Here is a 21,075-nt window from a genome sequence, read left to right as displayed (position 1 = left end):
GTTCCATATGTTGGCATCTCTGCTGGTTCTTGTATTGCTTTTTCATGTGTCCAAGCCTTAGCGTATACAAGGAAACATGCATGTGTTAAACGGGAACCTCTACAAAAGTACGATGCAGTGGGAGAACTGTCCTTTGTTATTTTTAAAGCTAAGCTGTAGTTGAGATGCGTCTTTCATTTTATCATCTTCATGTGCAGTTCAGAGCTAGGCATGTGGATTGTGCATTAATACACAGATTGTGGGCAAATGGGCTTACGAGGGAGTACGAAGATTTAGATGCCAAGGTGCTGAAAGCTGCTTGATTAGCGTATGAGACCGAAGGTACTGCAGGAGCAGGTGGGCTTGGGTGTGGGGAAGGCAGAAAAAGAGGTGTGGATAGATATGAGGTAATTCTGAATATTTTCACAGCAGTTCTGCTCTAATGCTCTATCTGTGCTTATGCACCGCAAATGGAAGGGACGGCATAGCCTTTTCAGATCACAGGAGGAAGGATGAGTTTGAGGATTGTGATAATCTCTGAACATGGGGGAATTAATTTGTAACCAGAACAGAAGAGGCTGTAAGAGTCATGTGGGCCTGTGTCAAATTACCTTTGGTTACCTCTTCAGTTCTCTGTCTTGTTTCCTTTGATTAGGCAAAATTCCTGCAATCCCTTTTCCATCTTGCAACACGCAAAGGTGGTCCAAAGGAGGGAGAACACTGTGTTTAAACAGGAAGTAATAGATAGGTGGAGAGCGCATATTTTGATTCTTGACTGTGTCAAGCCTGTATTCCTAACTTTCAGAAGTTATCTGGGACCTGAAACTTTAATTCCCAGATTCTTGTTTATTTCAGAGCTTCTGTTACGAATGCCAAAATGAATGTGTTCAGCTCTGAACTCTGACCACTTGGATTTGTGCATGTATGTTTTTCGAGGTAGACTTTCTTAGGAAGTTACTGCTATGTGCCGCTGCTGTTCCTGCTACTGTAGAAACTATCCTGGTACTTGTGCCTCTGAGTTTGACCAGGATCAGCAACTCCTGGGACGGGACGACAGTGGCAGACAGAGAAAGGTGTATAAACAGGATGCCCTTGAACTGGAAGCAAGATCAGGTTCTTCTGAGTTCAGTTTGTTGTTTTTATGGTGAGGACATTTATGGAGGTCTTTGACTAAACATTGTCACAATTCCTTGCTTTTGCCTTTATGATGTCCCTAAGAAGGGAATAATGTTTGTTTGTTTGTTTTTATGTAGAGTTCTGATGGGTAATGAATTGCAGATATTATTATTAGTATCGGTCTCGTCAAACTTTGGAGTTGTTTTTGTAGCATCACAATCTTGTCTCTTTTGCGTGCTCTACACTTACGGGAGTCAAGGCACTTATTCATTAAATCTTCTGTCCTATGAAGATGGTCCTGGTGACAAAGTTGAGCATATATTAGAAATCAAGAGCTTTGGTTTGGCCATGCTTTATAAAGTAAAGAACTAGCAGCAATTCAGAATGCACAGATTAGATTTTCCAAAGAACTTGCTTCAGAAGTGCAGGGCTTGACATTTACAGAACAATGAGAAATCCAAATCCCTGCCTACTGCTTCGTGACACCTTGACACCAGGTGCATCTTCTTGCTGTACCTGAATGGAATATATCTGGAATAGAAAAGGGGATGTCTCCTGGAGGAGTACTCAAGAGACTCTGGAGCTCCCACAAGAAAGGAAAATGAGAGGAACAAAAAAATGGAGCAGAAAAAAATAAATGTATTAGGCTGAGTGGAGAAAAACACCAAATTTAACATCCCCTGACAACTTTCTAACACTGCTCAAAGTATGGCAGTAGGAGAGCATGAAAATCTTCCCTTGCAAATTCCCCCACACTCCCCCGAAATCTGGAGGTGAATGAAGGTGCAAAGGTAGAGAAGGCTTCTGTCTTTTTGTGTAAGATTTCCACAGATACATAATTAATCCTTAAATCTCGTATCTTCTGTTCTGCTCTGACTGTATCATTTGAGGTCCAGTTCTTTCATCCTCTTGAGGATTTCTAAGGGAACAAAACCTTAGAATGGAGAAAACATGGCTTTATTCCTTTGTCTCATGTCACCTCTTTTCCTGATTAACCACAGCAAGCATCTCAGGGAGAGAGGAGCCTGTGGCTGCTGGGTAATCTGGTTCGGAAGGTTTCTTTAACAGCTGGATCAATAAGCGTTTCTTCCAGATGCCCGTTTCCTTGATTGATCTGGTTGACTATTTCCCTTTTCATCATCCCCCTTTTTTTTTTTCTCTTGGCACTTCATTTTAATTCATCTGCGCATGACCCTCCCCCTCTCCAGATGCCTCTCAGTATTTAACTGCTGCCTAGCCATTCTGTGGACTCTGCCTAGCCCTGGACCTTTATGAAAAGAAAAAAACCCAAACCCATACTAAAGGACTTTTTTGGGCAAGACAGAGTGCTGTATGGTCCTCCTCTTTCTAGCAGCAGCCAAGCATCACCGGAGAAAGACGGTAGGCAGTTCAGTGCCTCTCTGGGGCACGCAGAGGCAGCCCAGGCCCAGCAGGACTTCTGCCGTGGGCTCTGCGCCCCACTTTGCTCATAAGGGGCACATGCTGTGCGGGGAGGGAGCCTCTGCTGCCAGCTCTTCCAGCTCTCCTCCCAGCTTCTCCCCCTGTATTTGCAGGAGGCACCTTCTTCGGGCGCTGAGGGGAAAGCAAAACGTGTGGATCCTCCCACCCCATCATTACCCTTGATAAAGCGTGCTGTGTAAATGTGTGCGCTCTTTTCAGATCACAGCAGGGAATGACTGTGACGCTCCGTGTACCCGTGCGAGCACAGAGCCCCTCACATTACAGTGCTACTGATTTATCAGACTGTGCGCTGTCGCTGGGCTCTTCGCTCCCCATGTAACGAAACAGTTCACAAGCCCCGGCAATTGGTTACATCCCCCCTTTCAGCAAGGGAATGGGTGGTGCTTGCAAAGGCCATTGTCTTTCCTGACTTCCCGACAGAACATTTTTTTTCATTGGAAAGTGCCTTTTGCTATTGCAGTGTTCATTTGCAATGTTGTTTTATCATTTTTGAATCAAGAAGAAACCAAAGCAAACCTGTAAAAATGCCTTGACTTCATCTAAATGAAATGTTTCAATTGGTCTAAACCAAATGTTTGCACGTGTTAAAATTTTATTTCATAGGAAATGTCACAGTTGTTTGGCTTTGTTCTGACATAGGATGAAAACAAATCTTGATGTTGCTTTCAGTAAGGGGGAAAAAGAAAGAAAAACCAAAAGCTCTCAGTAGGAAAAGTCTACAGGTCTCTAACTTAGTCTAGGAAACCTGGTATTCTTGTCTATGTTGGGGTTTTCCCCGAAACTCCACTATAGCACACATGCCTCTGGTGGTCATGGAAACAGTAGATTTACCAGCTCAGGGAAGATATCATTAGGGTACCAGGACTCCCTCTCACAAAGGTTGTCTAAGCGAGCTGTATAGATAAAATAGTGGGAATTGGTCTATCAGCATGTCTGAATATTGGAACTGGGCTCTACCAAAATTAGGCAAAGGTAAAAGATATAAAGCAAAGCGCAGGAGGGTCACATTGCCAGACAGAGACGCTCATTTGCTCTTGGTAGACAAGCCATTTCCTTGATTGCCAGCACTTCCTTGTTCAGGATTATGAAAGCCCCTCAGAGTTCAGCGAGGGATCCTGCTCCATCATCAGGTTTGAAACCTTTGTGCATCCATTCCATCGGTATGGGTCCTCTGGGCACCACAAACACTGTGGAAACGCAGGCATCCACTGATCCAAGCTGAAAACGTTCCAACCCAAAAAGGATTTTGAAGAGAAATCGCCTCTGGATTTTCAGATTCATGAGTCTTCAAGGGGCACCTTTTGAGATAAACTTAATTAAGCAAGTCATTCTATTAATCAGTTCTAATTACTCATGCAAATCACAAGCGCTCCGGCCTGTGGTTAAGTGAAACCTGATTTGATCCCAAGTGCAGCCAGGCTCGGTGAGTCCAGTGGGTATTTGCAAGAACGTGCCTTCACTGATCTTCGTGCTTCTCTCAAGGCGCAGTAATCTTCTAAAGACTGTAATGTGAATTGATTAGTTGTCATGGGCAGAATGCTATTACCCTAAGCACTGGGAAAGCGGGGATGGAAAGCGTTGTGGAGCGTACGAGCTCTTTCTCTACCTCCATGTGGGATGCACGCACGTCCTAATGGCCATCAGAAGGTCTAAGGTTATGGGCCTGCAACAGGGAAGGCCAGCTACAGATACGAAATCGTGCAGATGAAGAGAATTTACGCCTTTCAGGGCAGAGATCTGTAGTGAAGGTTTCTGGAGAACCAAGGAGCCAAATTTGTCAAAAGGACATGGCTCCGGGTAGGGCATGATGCTGTGTGGCTCGCAGGCCGCGATATGCCATTCTCCATCTTAATCCCGGTAGGTGAGGCAGCTGTGAATAACTCAGTGCTAGGCCGGCAGCAAATGCGGACAGCAAGGTAAATGAGTGACTGATTGCTGATTTCACCTTGATTGATTTGCGTAACCCACTGGTGTTGGCTAAGGGCTAAGAACATGGGTTCCTTCGTTCTCTTGCCTTTGAAGTGTCAGCAGCATAAATATTCATTAGCATAAGAGTCGTGTTAACACCTCAAAAAGGCTCCTGTTGCACAGAGACTCAGCTGTGAGACCTAGGCCTTCCACTGCATCAGCGTTAGGAGCTCCTTTTGCCCGACCTGGGATCTCCCTGGAACCAGGCCACGCTCAGCCTTCACCGATGGCTGGCTGGCGGGGAGTGCCAGCAGAGCCGAGGTGTGTCTTCATGGCAGGCCATGCCTACATCTCCATGGCAGATCATGCCTACATCTTGATGGTAGGCCGCGCTCCCTCATGCTGCCTGCACTGCCGTCTGGTTCCACGTGTTCCCTGACCTGTGCTCACTGGAGCTCAGCCACTGGCTGAAGCTCTCTCCCAGCGAAGCCCGCGCTCCTTGGTTTATTATTGTTATTTATTTGCATGCACGCGTGCTAACCCCGCATGCACACATCCATGTGCGTTCTCCCTCCCTTTTGCGCTTGCTTGCATGGCTGGCAAAATGAGCTACAAGCAGATAAAAATTGAAACACAGAAGAGAACAAATTACAACATGTTCAATTATCTTTTTGAAAATCATTCTTCATCTCTGCTATACTCAGTGGCTGGTAATGTGCTCTTAGCGATCTGACAAGGGCATTTTTTTCTCCCTTGTTTTATCCCTTCTCTTGGTGGTGGGCTGGTCAGTGAGCCAGAACGCAGGGAGAAGTTGTGTAGTATGGTGGTTCTGGTTGCATGAACTGGAGAGCCAGAAGACAAACATTTCTTTGGTCTCCATTCAACAGCCTGTGTGAGGAGTTCTTTCTCCATTAATTGCAAATGTTTCTTTACGTTACGTGCAAATATTACGGTGGCAAACACCGATTCCCTCCCCACTGCTCTCTTGCCATGGAGGCAGGCAGAGGGAGCTGCTCTTTGCTGACTCCTTTGCTGCTCTGTTGCAAACTGCCACCCCTGCCAGCTCGCTGCCAGCCTCACCCAGGGCTTTGCTAATCAGCTAAATTCCCCTCTCCTGGCACTTTGCTGCAGCCCTGCAAGGTAAGAAGTGCTCAGGGCACCAGGTAGACCTGCCTGCCTCCAGTTTTGATCCTCCTTTTGAGGGCGATGGGTTTGTCACTTCATTTCTGATTCCTTTGAGCAGAATTTTAGTACTGCTTCCATATTGACAGCGCTGGTGATTCGAGCTTTCCCCCTGTTCACAGGAGAAATGCTTTGGGGCAAGGCTTCTCGCGTGCCCCTGAGACTGGCACACCTTTTGGGTTGAGAGGAGGTTTTGTTCTTTATGGTATGTTTAGCTCTTGGCCTCTCCGCTGAGAAACTGCCGGTGAATACAGTGTCAAGTGTGGTAGTAATAGTTTTAATAATGAGGACACCTGTCTGCAGTAAAATAAGATTACATCAAGACATTTTATGCAGTTCACATGTAAGTTAGGAATGACTTTTGGTGATGCCAGCAGGGATTGCATTAGAGGATTGAACAATAAATGCAACAAATTGCCCATTAAAATTGGGAGAAATTTCTTCAAGTAATGAAACATATTTAAACGTGTGTATTATAAAGGTGAAACGGTTGAGCAGTTTCTAAGTCATATTAGGTCTGGTAAAGAGCCTGATCAGCTTAAACTGAAAGGGAATATTTTGTGATTTAAAGTAGAAGCAGATTTTTTTTCTAATTGTTTGTTATTAGAATCAGTGTGGCAGCGTGTGATGTTAATGGAATGTCATTGCAAAGGGGGTTGAGAAGAGGCTAGAGGAGAGGGACTGTAAACAACCCATAGTGCTAGTAATGCAAATACCTAGGTAAGACAAAGGAGGGCAGGAGGCAGCTGGTTTCATCCCTGTTTGCAGGAAGATTGTCTTGCCCACCATTTCTCGGAAACCTGTTGGGAGAACTGGAAACTTAGCTCATTTCAGGGAGTCTTAGCCCAATTTTCAGCTCTAAGCCAGTGTTTTCTTTTGGTTACCTTTGTGAATGTCATTTCCAGGGAAGACTTCCTCAGTTACTCTAACAGACATGAAGATATTCTTAAGCTATCAGCCCAAAAACCCAAAGAAAAGAGCAGTGTATTGATGCCGAAAACCAAAGAGAGCACTTAATGAGAAAGAGATCGTACTTCTTACAACATTGTAGATATTAAACCACTGGCCCACAAAACCAGAACAAATTGGAATATACTTTTTTTCTCATCTCAAGTTAATATACGGGAAAATAGGGGCATAATAGGGCTATTGTTTAACCAGCATCACACACTAAAACCAGGGATAACCTTTTTAAAAATAGATATATTGTCAAATGCAGTGTCATTGTTCAAGCCAATGAAGTGCAAAGTGCAGACAGTCACGGTGTTGTGTAACATTCAGTTGAGATGCTCCAAAGCCACAGTCAGCTTCTGGGACTAGTTCAAAACACCTTTAGCAAGGGGCCTGAAAAACTGAGTCCCTAAATCACTAGCCATTTTTACAAATGTAGGCCCAGGGTTTTTTAAATTCACTTCTAATAGTTTAAAGTGTCATCTTGGGAAGTAACATTTGGGTTTAAATTTATGGGGCCAATTGAACGTATGATATAAATCTATATCATTCAGCGGTTGCCCCTGGAGTGAATCTTGAAGAGATTTTTATCTTGATGGTAGCCCTTTAAAAGAAAAGGAAGAGGAAGGCATTGAATTGGAACAACCCAGCATCTCTCTTGTGTTTGTCTTTGGTAAACACTGCAATTTATTTAAAGCACATGGAAGGCAGAAAAAATATGGCAAAGTTAAATCCCAACAAATTGTTTTATATTTACAAATGAATTAGATTATTTGCATTTGTTGTGTTTTTGGGTTTCTTTGAAACTGCAAATTAATGAGAAAAAATTATTTCCGAATCTTATTTTACTTAAAGGCGAGTTTAGCAAAGGCAATTTGCATGTAAATCAACGTTTACCTGACGCGTGCAATTTCCACAGTTAGATAAACCATAACATGAAACAGATGAAAGACATGGGAACTGTATAAAAATTCTTTGAAAGATAATAGGCGGCAGATCGCAATAAATATTCATTAAGTGAGAGGGTGCCCTGTTCTCTCTCTGTGCTGCAATCCATGCAGCACTCACCTCTTTCCGACAGCCTCCTCGTTGCATATCTTTGCTCTCCTATTTCTTCCTTATTTAATCTGTCTGCTGGGCTGGAGGGTGGCTGGTGGCGATGGGTGACAAAATGCTCCAAGAGAGGCAGCAAGCTGGGTGACCGCTTGGCTTTTCAGCCCCCTGCTCTGGCCCTACTGTTCTTTTTTTGTGTGTGTGTGTGAAAAAAAAAAAAAAAGCTTTGCCCCCCTCCAGTCCTCATCCTGGGGGCAGCAGTGTTTCATTTGGCTGTTCTCAACACCTAAAGCCTCCAGCCAGTTTTCTAGGGCACAGCTGTAAATAATGATAATAATAATAAAAATTTCTGAAAGAAGTACTGACCAAAGTCCATAGGTATGCCAAATCTTGCATGCCTGTGAAAACCAAAACCTTCATGGTGTATGCCATCCATTTGGCTGTTCTGACATACACGGGTAGCATCAGAGATGTTGTCCAGGTCTTAAGAATTCCTTGGGACTTGTGCAAGTGATTCAGCATGCTCCGATATTCACCCAAATACTTCGACTGGCGCAGATCAGACTATTGGCACACTGAGGATATGGCTGCTATTCTAAAACTCGCAGCTTTAGGAGCAACTGGTGTGTGACCAGTTGAAAGATCAGCCGTTCCACGTGGCAGTGAATTCACACTGCATTTTATTGTGTGTGTCTCCTGCTACCGTTATCACTATGGTATCAGATCGCCTGCCTGGAGAGCCATCAAAAGCTGCGTTGATGTATGGCCAGATTGCGGACTGGCAATATGCTGTGAAATTATAATAGCAGGAGGCTTGCAACATATTTGTGAGGGCTGTGTTCCCACTCCCAAAAATAAACTGTTTTCTCAAATGACTGGTTTCACGTTTGAGAGGCAGCATGCTACTCACGTGCTGCACTGTAGGATTTCCACATGAACAGCAAGAAACACACTCTAGGTAGCTCGTGTAGATCAGACCTTTAGGACAGACCTTCCCACAGCCCTTCTCTTCCCACTGCAGCAGGACTGCGGGCCGGTGGGACAGTGCTGTCTTCAGTTTTGACGTGCAGATCCCGTCACTCTGCTGATTGTATGTGTCCTCTGTCATCTTCCTTTCCTCAATTTCATCTCGTTCCATCCTGCCAGCCCTCCAGACCCCAGCCACAATGTGCCTCAGAGGCTTGCTCTGTCCTTGGGATTTGTCATCGTCTTTCTTGCTGCTGCCTCCCACGCTTGTACTCCAGAGCTCTGTGATCGTTTTCAGACAGGAAGCCAACTCCATTCGCTTGCACTCTCTATTTACATTTAATATCCCTTAAATGATTAAAGCAAACATTCCTAATTAAATGTTAACGTGCTGTAAGTATCTGCAGCCAGCGCACTGGCTGCCCCCCTAATCTCATGTATGTGGACATAGCACCTGGACTTCAGGAGGAAATTGCTTTCTAAAAGTTTGATGGGGGAAGGATGAATAACTTATCCAGTCATTCCCATGAAGTTTACTCTTTGCCCTTGGGAAGATCATCATGCTGCTGAGTGCTCAGGGCTCCGGGTAGTGCTGAGGTCCATGGGTGCCCAGAGCTCGGGTGGCTGCTCAGCACGTGGCAGAATGCAGCCTGCAGAGACTCGGTGTGCAAGCTTCCGAGCAGTCGGCCAGGGAACAAGGAGCAGATCACATCATTACACAAAAGGGGATTCAGTGTAGATTCAAGTAGTTATTTAGAAAAAGCCGCTTGCTCTTTAAAGAGACACCAGCCAGATCAAACTGTTTGCGTTTCTCAGTACGCTTTTAATTCCCATCTATTGGCAGAGTTTTGCTGTTTTCCTTTTTCCTCAAAAAAAAAAAAAAAAGGTCTCTCCCCACCCTTGTTAGGCTGTGCCAACACCTCTTCAGTGTTGTTTCACTATTTACTGCGACACCCGTGGCTGTAGACAGTGTGATTACCGAGGAAGGTGTCTGCAGTTGCACTCCCTCTGCTGACTGCTTCTGCAATACCGACATTAACAGAGCTTAAAGGTGGTGAGACTCGCTACAGTGCCAGAACATACGCTGGGCAGCACGGTAAATGATACGGCCACGTGGGCCCCCTGCTTTGCTTTTATCCCTGTACCCCACACACTGACTGCGATACACGCAGACACAAAACCGTTGCACTTGCCCATTTTCACTTTGCTTTCCATCAGTCTGGTCTTAAAAATCTTCGAGTTTGTTACTCTATTCTGTTTCAGAAACCCGTTTTACTCTGCTGTCTTTCTGAGACAAGTTCCCTGTTCTTGCTTTCCTTTGCGGTGCATGACTTTACTATTTCGTGTTTGTTGCTCCTTGACTGTTAAAGGCCAGTCTCATGATTTTTCCTTTTATGCATACAAGACAGATGAGATTAAATTAGGCTTCTAATCTAATATACACTTCTCTCCAGAATTTCCCCATGCAGAATATTGTGGGTAATTCCAATTAAGTTAGCTTGCAGAGTTTGAGGAAAGGAGTGGGGACTATCCACATTTCGGCTGATGAGATCATCGGAACTGGTTTCCAATCAGGAACAGCAGCGAGAGCCATGCCCTCATGTGGTTCAGTTCCAGTATGGCTCCGCTGAACTATTGATTGTCAGTCCCTCAAATTGCAGATCCTAAAGCACTGAAATACCTGCCATAAAAATTGTTGCAAGACGTCTCCAGATTGAACAGTTGTTGAGGGAAGGCAAGGTGGTGACAGAAGTACTCTCTTCTGGTGTCAAGAAGACCGCTTTTGTGTCCTGCTTATATTGCAGTTGTCATCTAAATCTTTTATCATTACGCATGAGATGACAATGGTTTTCCTTGCTTCATGGCATTGTGTAGTTGGTTGGATTCCATTCACCTAGGAGCTCCAGAGACACATAAAAAGGTCTCCTGAATGTTTTCAAGCCTGCTCTTTGAGGAGTTACGCCTTCTATTAAGATCTGTATGTGTTCATCAAGTTAGAAAAAGTGTTCATCAAACTAGAGAAAAGAATCTCTCTCTGTAGTCCCTTGGACATGCCAATCATCAGGGTAGTAGACATCCATAAATAAATGGAGGCACCCACTAGTGGCTGACCCCACAAAGCAGGTGAGAATCCACTCCAGCTCTAAATATGAAATAATGAATCAAGTACTTGTCAAACGCTTGCTTAGCTGGCAAGGACGCGTGGTTTCACAGCTGATGGCTCAATATCCTAAACCCACCTCTCCAGATGTGCCTGTGTCCTTGTAGACCACCAACTGGATACAATTGACAAGGTAAATAGAAATGAGCTTGGTGAAGAATAAAAGCTGAGCCTCTTGGGTGCAAAAGAAGGTGTGCTCAGTTCCCCCATGGCAGCACCTGGGTTTTGGGCTACTAGATATGCCGTGTGCATTGGTGCTGAATGGCTCTTTCCAGGAACTTACTCGGGACTGTTTGAGGAAGGATGGGCAGGTCCCCTCATGGCTTTGTTTTAGAGGGCTTACAAGGCAAACTCTCAAGTCACCTTCATTCATGTCAGGTTCCTGCAGGAGAAAAAAACAGCATGAAGCAGAGGCTGCAGTTACAGCTTTTGTTTAAGAAGATGCTGTCAAGCCCTTTAAGTACAAATACCAAGCATGTCTTCAAAGTTCTGATTTCTCCTGGGGACCGTGTTCTATATTCCACTACAGTAGTCTTGCTTTTTAAAACCAGTCCTCTGGTATTTAGTAATCTGAAGAAAATACACAACCCTTTCAAGCAGAGATAAAAAACCTACTAACAGTTGATAGAAAGGAGAGCTCGTCCAGTATTCTGGGCAGCAGCTTAATTTTGTGAGGTCTACGTTCAAATTCCCTATGCACACAGTTGTTATTTTTTTAACACTGATTAACATGCACGCTAATTTTTCCATGCCTCAGTTCTCTATCTGTGAAATGGGACAATAGCTTTGTGAGGATAAACGCTAGCAGTGTTGTGTTGAATTTACATCCTGAGATGACAGAGTTGTAAGCAGGCAACTAAAATTCTCCCGAGTACAAGTCAAGGTTTCACATCGGTTCCTGCGTTCTTTACTGATGCTGAGCATTCAGGTGATTAAAGTTAAGTATTTGCATGCTACTGTCAGGTTTTGATTAATGTAAAAATAGTTACTTGCACAAGGAAATAAAGTTCAAAAGAGGAGGTTTTTCATGTATTTTAGATCAGCCAGTTAGGAGACAGAAGCTGTGCTCTGCAACTCAGGTGAGCATTGCAAATCACTCCAAGTGTCAAACAGTTAACTGGGTGTTTACTGCCGCTGGTTCTGGAGAGGCACGGGAGCTGTGTTTCGGCTATGCTGGAGAAAAACGCCACTTCTGACTTTTGTCTGAAGAGGTCGTGTGCAAGGTACAAAAACTAAATTAGGGACCGTGGTTTAAAGAGCCGAGCAGATGACCTTGATCATTTCATCCAAAGGTCATACGACACTCCGAGATAAGTCCAAAGAGAAACACAAGTCCTTGCCTTTCCCTGTGCAGTTTACAAACCGGTGCAACTGATAAGAATGTTTTGCAATGCACGGTTCATCCAATACCAGAAAATAGCACCCTTAAAAGTGTTATTTATACAACATTAAATGCACTTTTACTGCATTTCATAAATTTACAATTTTCACAATAGCTGATACTTTTGAAGCCCCACCTCAGAGTTCCTGTGATTATGGGATAATCACAGGTTTCTTATGTTTGAATAGGAAATACTTTTTTTCTTGCTGTTCTGAAAAATAACTTGAAAGCATGACTCATAAAGGCTCAAAACCTAAATTTCAAATTAAAAAGCCAACATGTGTGTTTTCAAATCTCGTGGTCTTTAAGCCAATCTCATAATTATTTTTGAAGGCTTTGCTCATTATTTTTGACTGCTTGGGGTTGACAATTCTGTAGATGAATTTTGGAAGGCTTGCCTGATTCCATGTTGCCTGTTCAGCTTTGTGTATGTATGTTATGGCCGCTGAATTAAGGGTTATGGTGGTGATGATTGTGTTACTGTATGCCTGATATTTGCTCCACCTCACTGGGGAGTCGTATCTTTTCTGAAACAGGTCTAACTGAAGTGCTTAGGGTATCCGTACCCACAGAATATTCATACCAGCTTTTAGATTGTTCTGGGATTGGGAATCGCAGCCAAGGGGCAAATATTAACATATCTTTGAACCTTATGAACCTCCTGAGAAATGTTATAGCACTAACGTTCAATATCCACCAAATTATTGAAAATTATATGACACCTATCAGTCACTTTGATGTTCATGGGACCTGAGCAGTCTGTATCTGACATACCTCTGCCTTGTGACCGATCTACCCTTGTGCAAAGTGATCGGCTCCTCCAAGCCTTCCTTGCTGATTGCAGCATATATCTCTCTTTTTCATGAATATGTTTCCTCGCCAGTTTTTTTTCCTCTCTCAAAGCTGCTTCAGCCTAGTCCGTTTCTGCTCCTGTGCCCTGTTCCCTTCTCCACTGGACAATTTGCAGCCTGTGCTGGCTGGCAGAGCCCCTTCACCATACGTGGCTCCAGAGATTTCAGGATGGTTGTTCGTGTCTTTTGTGTTTGCAACCCTTTTGCACTCCACTGGGGCAGCTCAGCTGGTTCCTTGTTGCCAAGGTTAGGTTACCAGCACCATAAAGCAGCCTGCACATTGCACAGCTGGGCACCCACAGGTCATGAGCGCAGCACCTATCTCTTCTTGGAGACCTTGCCACCCGTCAGCTGTTTCTTCTTTGTGGTGTCCAGAAGTCCAGGTTTACATTCTAGCTTAAGTCAAAGTCACTAGTTCAGTAGCATGTGTAGAAGGGAAGTTTATATATTTAGGAAATCAATATGTCCACTCTATGTAATGTTGTAATTTTCCTGCCCTAGAGTGACCCTTGGTAATATACGAGTGGGAGTCACAAAGGATTTTTTAACCTGCTTGAGATTTATTTAAATCTTCATATTCAATTTTGGAAGGAATCCAACTGATTAAAATCCACAATATTTTCTGTTACAAAAGTTTTGACAGCACAAATCTAATTTTTGCATTTTCTTATATCATTAAACTGTTCTGCTCTATGCTAATGCTTAGTAAAGAGGGTTATTAGCACTGAGGGTGAACCTTAAAAGGGTTGGAGGTTTGATTCATCTATGAAGCACTGACAAATTTGGATTAATTATTCAAATCTAATCCAAACCTCTCGAGCCTGCAAAATTGGGCTGGAAGTCTCAAGAGAACAGGTTAGCTTGTGGGATTTCCGGTGCTGCCTGCCTAGCTTTCTGATGAGCCTACATAACCAGTAAAACTTTTTAAATATACCACCTTTTAAAATTACTTGGATGTTTTAGATTCAGCATTGTTCAGGTGCAGCCGGTGCTTAAGCTGTTGGGTATGGGTGACAAATGTTCCCCTGTCACAGCTCTGCCTTTGCTTTGGTACAGTACCTGGCACCTCAGTGGCAGTGAAGGTCAGGAACTTAATGTGGCTGAGAACAGACGTCTGAGATCGCTGCCCTTAGAAGGAGATATCCACAGCCACATTGCGTACATCGCCAGAGGTGTAAATTGCCCCAAATAGTCTGGGTTGGATTTTTTTTGCTGGGGAGTGATTCTGCTGTGAAAAGCTTAGCGTTTATTTAGGCTGACAAATAGCTTTGAGTTTCCTAATGCTCACCATTTAAAACTGTGTACCTACTTAATATTTGATCTTAAATCTGCTTTCAGTTAAGTCCCTTGATGATTAGATGTTCTAGGACAGTAAGAAATAGTCCTGTGTCTGGGTAGAAATATATAGTCTGTCAAGACAAAAATTATGCTCGGAGGGACAAGCCCTGAGTCTAGCTTTATGTTTGCAGAGCAGCTAGCACAGCAGGGTCCCTATCTTGATTTGAGACCTCTAGAAACTACTACAAGATAAATATCAAATGATAACTCATGCCATTCCGCAAGAGGACTACCGATTTTCAAGGAACACCAGGGAGTTTTGATTTTATGGCCCCAAGAGGAACAGCACAGACTTTTGTCTCTGTATAGTGGACAGGGATGGTTGGGCTTTCCTGCTCAGTGACAGGCCAGCAGGCAATGCCAGCCCGTGTGTCTGACCTGTTAGCAGAATTCCTCCAGCTTCTCAGGTACCCTGATTTCTGAGCAGTTGAAAGGAGGTTCAGTGGCACTCTGTAAAAGGTAGGACATTTGTACCTGTTACTGGGATGCAGGCAGAAAGCGTCACAGCTCATGGGTTTTGCAGTAAAAGGCAATTAATTATCACCTCGCTGACCTCCTTTGCTATCAAATTGCTACTCAAATGATTTTACTACTATTTATAATGAGGCTAGATCCTGACTGTTTTATCCAGTGATTTTAGTGGAAGCTAATGGGTGCTCAGCACGTTAGAAAACCTTGGATTTTATGGTTGTGCCACCCGACTTCAAGGATCTGCTTTTATACATGTTTGCGTATTTTAATACTGCTCCTCTGCTTCCCTGCCTGCGTGTTATTTGGGAAGCCTGGTGCTTAATGTGGTCCACTAGAAATAAGGCTCAGAATGTATCAGTATTTTCGGACATGCTGTGTGGCTGGGTTACCAAGTAGAACCTCGCTTTTGTGCTCTCGAGTGCTTCTGGAAATCAGAAGGGGCTGGCTGGTTGGTTTGTTTTCTCATTTTCAAGGAAATGAATTATCCAGCCATTTCTCATTTCAAACACTCGGGTGGACGTGACTCTGCTGATAGATACGGTAAAAGGCAGTCTTGTAAAGCTCTAGCTCTTAACCACTAAGGTTCACCTTAATGATGAGGTGCAGTCCTGGAGGCAGCGGCCTCACGGAGCAGCTGCCCCTTCTCCCTTCCACCAGATTTCAGTGCTGGGTCCCAGCTCTGCAGAGCTCTGCGCACCCTGCTGATCCATTTTGCTCCAGCTGCTCCTCCTGCCTCTGTTGCAAGTCCCAAGGGCACAAGATTTGGAAAGCAGAGCGGAGCAGGCAGCCAGATGAGGGCACACTGTTGCTTCTCCTAAGCAGTGATTTTCTCTCTTTGGCTGATGAGCAAGAGAACTCCCTGGTGCTGTCACTAGCATTTCTCTTCTAACTGTCCACAGCTCTGACCACAGCTCGCGTAACTATTCCTGCATCTATCTCATCAGCTTTTGCCAGGCCCTACAGCTGCCTCATGGTCAGAGAGATCTGAGTCCCAGCTTTCCCTCTCACTGTCCTCGGGTGGCAGTGTGGTGCAGTCTAAGGTGAAGGGAAGGAGGGGAAAAAGAAGCTGTGGGAAACCCAGGTAGGAAAGATGGGGATTTAGTGTCAAGCTAAGGGGGGAGAAAAAGGGTAAGAGAACAGGTAAGGATTGTTTTTGGAGTTCTGGTGAAGTTAGAGAAGGCATTAAAAATAATGCTCTCTCCCAAAAGGATGGGAAAACCAAGTCTGAAAGATCCATTCCTGTCAGTGGCGTTTTGCCTGCATCTATAACTGAAGGAAACGATCAGAAAACATGATGTAAACCCTAAGAAGGTTTGTAGCCTCGCTGAAATGAAAGAAAGAGGAGCACAGAGCTTCCAAGCTCCTAAGGGATGGCAGGAAGGTTAGTATTTTAAAGTGAGGGAAAGAGAGGAGATCTGTGCTATCTGTGCTGTGCTCATGCTCCGTTTCTATCTGAAGTACAGGTAAAACTAAGGAGAAACCAAAATTGCTTTCTCTTTCCTGTTGCTGAAATAGAGTCTGGAGGCAACATCTCCCGTTGTTAGTGCAGTCAGTCTCTTGGTTTCTGTACTACCTGTGATAGTTCAAGGTCTACTTGCATGGCTTGAAGGGGAAGGGATGAGACCCATTGACCATCCTTTGCCTAGAGTCATTGTTCTGTTATCTGCTGAGGAAGAAGGTTTGGGGTCCACAGCTCCATAGGTCATCAACAGTTAAATAATTATCTCAGTCTGTAAGAAAGCTCAAGTCTCTGTCTCCTCTTGTGTAAGGAACAGCCTTGACTTAAGGTTGACTCAAGTCGCAGCCTGCCTTTTGCTCTTCTACTCTCCAGACCAAGTTGTCCAGCGTAACATCTATCTTCCCTTGCTAAATTGTACTGCCTGTCTTTTTTTTCAGATTTTCTTGTCTCTTCCAGCTGTACCTGGTAGCTTTGGTAATGTCTGGTTGGGAGGGGAGAGCTCTCTGCATGGGGAGCAGGCACACCTCCTTCGAAGGTGTTCTTGGTTTGGGGAGTAGGGTTGGTTTCTTTGTTTTTACTATTTTCTGTGTTCCTGAGCTGTTGTATTGGCCCCACTAACAGCTGTCAACCCCCTCAACAGCGACACAGCCAGAGCAACCAGAAAACAAACAAGACACAAAAGGAAATTCAAAACGTGTTCAGAGAAACGTGCTACTTCAAAGGCAGGAGTAGAGGTCCCCCTGGAGCTCATTACTATAGGCAGTGGAGGGGAGGGAGGGGTAAGGGAGAGCAGGGAGTGGGAAACTGTGCATCCTTTCCCAGCAACTGCAGCGAACACCACAGCATATGAATACCCCACCAGCTCCTTCCATCGGGCCACGGACCCTGGTTTCCTCTTCATTTCTGCACTTCCATCTCTTGAGATCTGGGCTGACACAAATCCTCCTCCAAGTAAAGTATGCTTCACACAGACAACCTTTTTCCCAGCGGCTCTTGCCAGTGCCACGCGGGCTCAGGTGCGCTGTGGAAGCCTCGCCACGAGGAGGGGAGGCCAGTGTCTGCGGCCTCTTCACGTCTTGGGGCTGTCCTGGGGCTATCAGCCTGGGAGGGAGGCTGCTCAGGTCTGACCGTGGTCGTAGATGGTGTGAGGCGAAACACTGGCCTCTGGGAGTTGGTTTTTGAGACCTGTCAGGCTGGTTTCAGATGGACTGCTGCCTTACGATCTTAGGCTTTCTGTGAATTTCTTTGGCCAGTGAGCTCACAGGTTCCCTTCCAAAAACAGAGGTTATTCTAAAATGACCTACATTTTTGTGAAACTCTGCTGGCTTCTGTTCTGTCACTTCAGACTGTCACTTCAGTCTGTTCAGCCAGTCCGTCTTTCATGACAGCCCAAAAGGAGAGCAGGAGGAAGGCAAGCAGGTGATGGATCATTTCGAAAAATTAGCCCTGATTCTTCAGTTCGTACTCAGGTAGACACCACAGAATACGTGGAGGTAATTTCACACATGTGAGGGCTCTATGAGCGATATGCATTTATCTTCTTATCGCATATGAAGTAGGGAAGACTTGCAGAAAGATTCTCTGTGCGTGGATTGTGTGCCAGCACCACAGCATGTTCCCTTCTTTGTTGGTTGCCTACTACGCTGTACAGAGAGGTGGCTGTGAGTAGAACAATGAAATACTATTATAAGATGCCGTGGAGAGGCAGGGGAATGGTGGCATTGTATGCAGGTGTTTTTGTTTGTTTGTTTGTTTTTTTTACTGAGGGAGTGTTAATGGAAAGCCTCCGAGTTACTGCACGCAGAACTGTGTCAGCTGGTGGGACCTACAATAACAACAGCAGTGTTTGTAGCACTGTGAAAAAATTGCACGGTGCTGGGAAAGCACGAGGATGATAGCAGAGAAAGGCGATGTGATACTGCAACACCTTGTGTGCAGCAGTGAGGTGGTGATAACCAGCCTGGTACATCGGAGTTTCTCCTCAAAGCTAGTGGGGAGATAGCATGTGTGATAACGCACGTAGTGTGAGAAGTTGGTGTGCTGGATACCCCACGCAGCAGACAGTGCGATGCTGTACATCAGTGGAGAGAGAATACAACAGAGCCAGCCCCGGTTTCAAGGCTTCCAAAAGCATTCCTTTGACTTTGATCATTTGTGGCTCATTCTCCCTGTACACAGGCAAGACCCACTGATCTGGGAAACTTTTGCAGCTGTTGCTGTAAGCCTCCAGAAGGATCTAAAAACCTAATTGCAACAGCCAAACCAGCTGTTAGAATAAGGACTACATTCTCAGTCCTCAGATCCTGGCATGTCCCTGTGGGATGGAGTTTCTTCTTCAGCTCTAGGAAGCTGAGGGGAAGCAGCTGGGTTCTTTGCTGAACCTGCATTAACTAGGCCGGGAGAGACTTTTTCTGCCAATCAGGAGACTAAAAACTAAACAGCTGCTGTCATTTCAGGCCAGAGTGTGGAAGCTTTTACAAGGGACAGGGATGTTCGCTTGAGGCACAGTGCAGTTTGCCTTTCAGTTTCTTTTAACTGTTTGCTTTCTTGGCACAGTAGAGGCTGACTGGACCCCATGGGCTGTGCAGTAGCTTCCAGCTTTGCTAAGAGAATGACATTTCAGCTCCCACCTTTCCTTTCCCTGAAGGCTGGTAAGGAATTTCTGCATGTTGTATCTTGGCTTGGCCACAGCAAGACCACAGAAGAGCCTGAGTAAGACAGTGGGGACAACAGAAAGCTCTTAGAGGGTGATACCAGTAATGGTGGGGAGTTTGATACCTGCAATTGCCTTAAGCCACTTGCTTGTGTATTTTTATAGAATTCCTCCTAGGTGTGATAACCTGGGAGTGATTTTTTCCCCCAGTGCTTGGCAGAAGTATTTCACACGTCGCAGGGGAATGTTTTTGTTGCAGGGTGGAGGAAGAATGGTGAGGTAACGATAGCGAGTGACAGCAGCCTGTTGTGTGGTCACCTCTGACAACTATGCAATCCCATGCAATCACTAGATGTGGTAACACATCTGGTGCTGCAGCCTAGTAAAGCACTATCTGAGTCCAAGTGAGTTTATTATGGAGGCACTGGAGTGTGTCTGCTCCGCAGTCCCTAGCATGATCCACTTACTCAAATTATCCATTTTTTCCTCGTCTTGTAGGGCATCCCTGTTATCTTCCCTTCCTATTATCCAAGATAATAGAGAGCTGACTTGCAATAATGCAGTCACAATGGCTCCATAGTGTCTGAATGATTCCCATGTGATTGACATTGTGTGTCTGTCTGAAGCTTCCTGAAGAGCAATTCTCCATCAACACTTCTTTCATCAGTAGGCATTAGGCAGAACAGGATCCTATAGCACAAGTCTATTAAAGCCCAAGAATAAATATATTTCACTATGACAAACAGGAGATGTGAATTACACAAATGGATAAGACACTGCTTGGAGGGTCAATTCTGTGTGCTTACATGACTTACTATGCCGGGCGTCAAGGTCAAAGGAGACCTGGGGGGTTCAGTTTCAAGAAGCCAGGTTTCCTCAGCTGTCTGGGCTTAAAAAAGAGCGCAGACAAACAGCAGAGGGAACAGAAACACCTCAGTGTGTTCATGTTTGGTGTTAGATAAAAGCAGACTGCTCAAATGGAAGTGACAAAAGATTTCAGTCCCAAGCCATCACGACGCGCTTAGTGGATGAGGGAAAAGCTGTGGATGTGATCTACCTAGACTTCAGTAAGGCTTTTTACACTGTTTCCCACATCATTCTACTGAAGAAGCTGGCTGCTCAAGGCTTTGGACGGGTGTGCGCTTCATTGGGTTAAAAACTGTCTGGGTGGCTGGGCCTAACGAGTCATGGTTAATGGAGTTAAATCCAGTTGGAGGCCGGTCACTAGTGGAGTCCCCCAGGGCTCAGTACTGGGCCCAGTTCTCTTCAATGTCTTTATCAGTGATCTGGATGAGGGGATCGAATGCACCCTCAGTAAGTTTGCAGACAACACCAGGTTGGGCAGGAGTGTTGATCTACTTGAGGGCAGGAAGGCTCTGCACAGGGATCTGGATGGGCTGTACCGACGGGCCAAAGCCAAATGCGTGAGGTTCAACATGGCTAAATGCCAGGCCCTACGCTTGGGCCACCACAGCCCCATGCAGGGCTACAGGCTGAGGGAAGAGTGGTTGGAAAGCTGCCTGATGGAAAGGGACCTGGGGATGTTGGTCTACAGCTGGCTGAACGTGAGCCAGCAGTGTGCTCAGGTGGCCAAGAAGGCCAACAGCATCCTGGCTTGTATAAGAAACAGTGAGGCCAGCAGGACCAGGGAAGTGATTGTCCCCCTGTACTCGGCTCTGGTGAGGCCGCACCTCGAGTACTGTGTTCAGTTTTGGGGCCCTCACTACAAGAAGGATGTCGAGGTGCTTGAGAGAGTCCAGAGAAGGACAGTGAAGCTGGTGAGGGATCTAGAGAACAAGTCTTATGAGGAGGGACTGAGGGAGCTGGGGTTGTTTAGCCAGGAGAAAAGGAGGCTCAGGGGAGACCTTATTGTACTTTACAATTCCCTTAAAGGGGGCTGTAGCGAGGTGGGGATCGGTTTCCTCTGCTAAATGCCAGGCGATAGGACGAGAAGAAATGTCTTAAAGTTGTGCCAGGGGAGGTTTAAGTTGGATATTAGGAAAAAATTCTTCACTGAAAGGGTTGTGAAGCACTGGAACAGGTTGCCCAGGGAAGTAGTTGAGTCACCATCCCTGAAGGTCTTCAAAAGATGTGCAGATGTAGGGCTTAGTGACACTGTTTAGTGGTGGGCTTGGCAGTGCTAGG

General features: G+C 45.2%; 1 protein-coding gene across 3 annotated transcripts in view; it reads left to right on the top strand.

Annotated features, from left to right (window-relative positions):
- LSAMP (limbic system associated membrane protein) overlaps positions 1 to 21,075 on the top strand; it is a 966,851-nt gene that overhangs the window by 441,010 nt on the left and 504,766 nt on the right. The window lies entirely within an intron of this gene.

The sequence above is a fragment of the Anser anser genome (genome assembly GCF_964211835.1).
Source record: "Anser anser genome assembly, chromosome: 1".
Taxonomy (NCBI): Eukaryota; Metazoa; Chordata; class Aves; order Anseriformes; family Anatidae; genus Anser; species Anser anser.
Note: the sequence above shows the minus strand (reverse complement) of the source record. Positions and strands in the feature narration are given on the sequence as shown.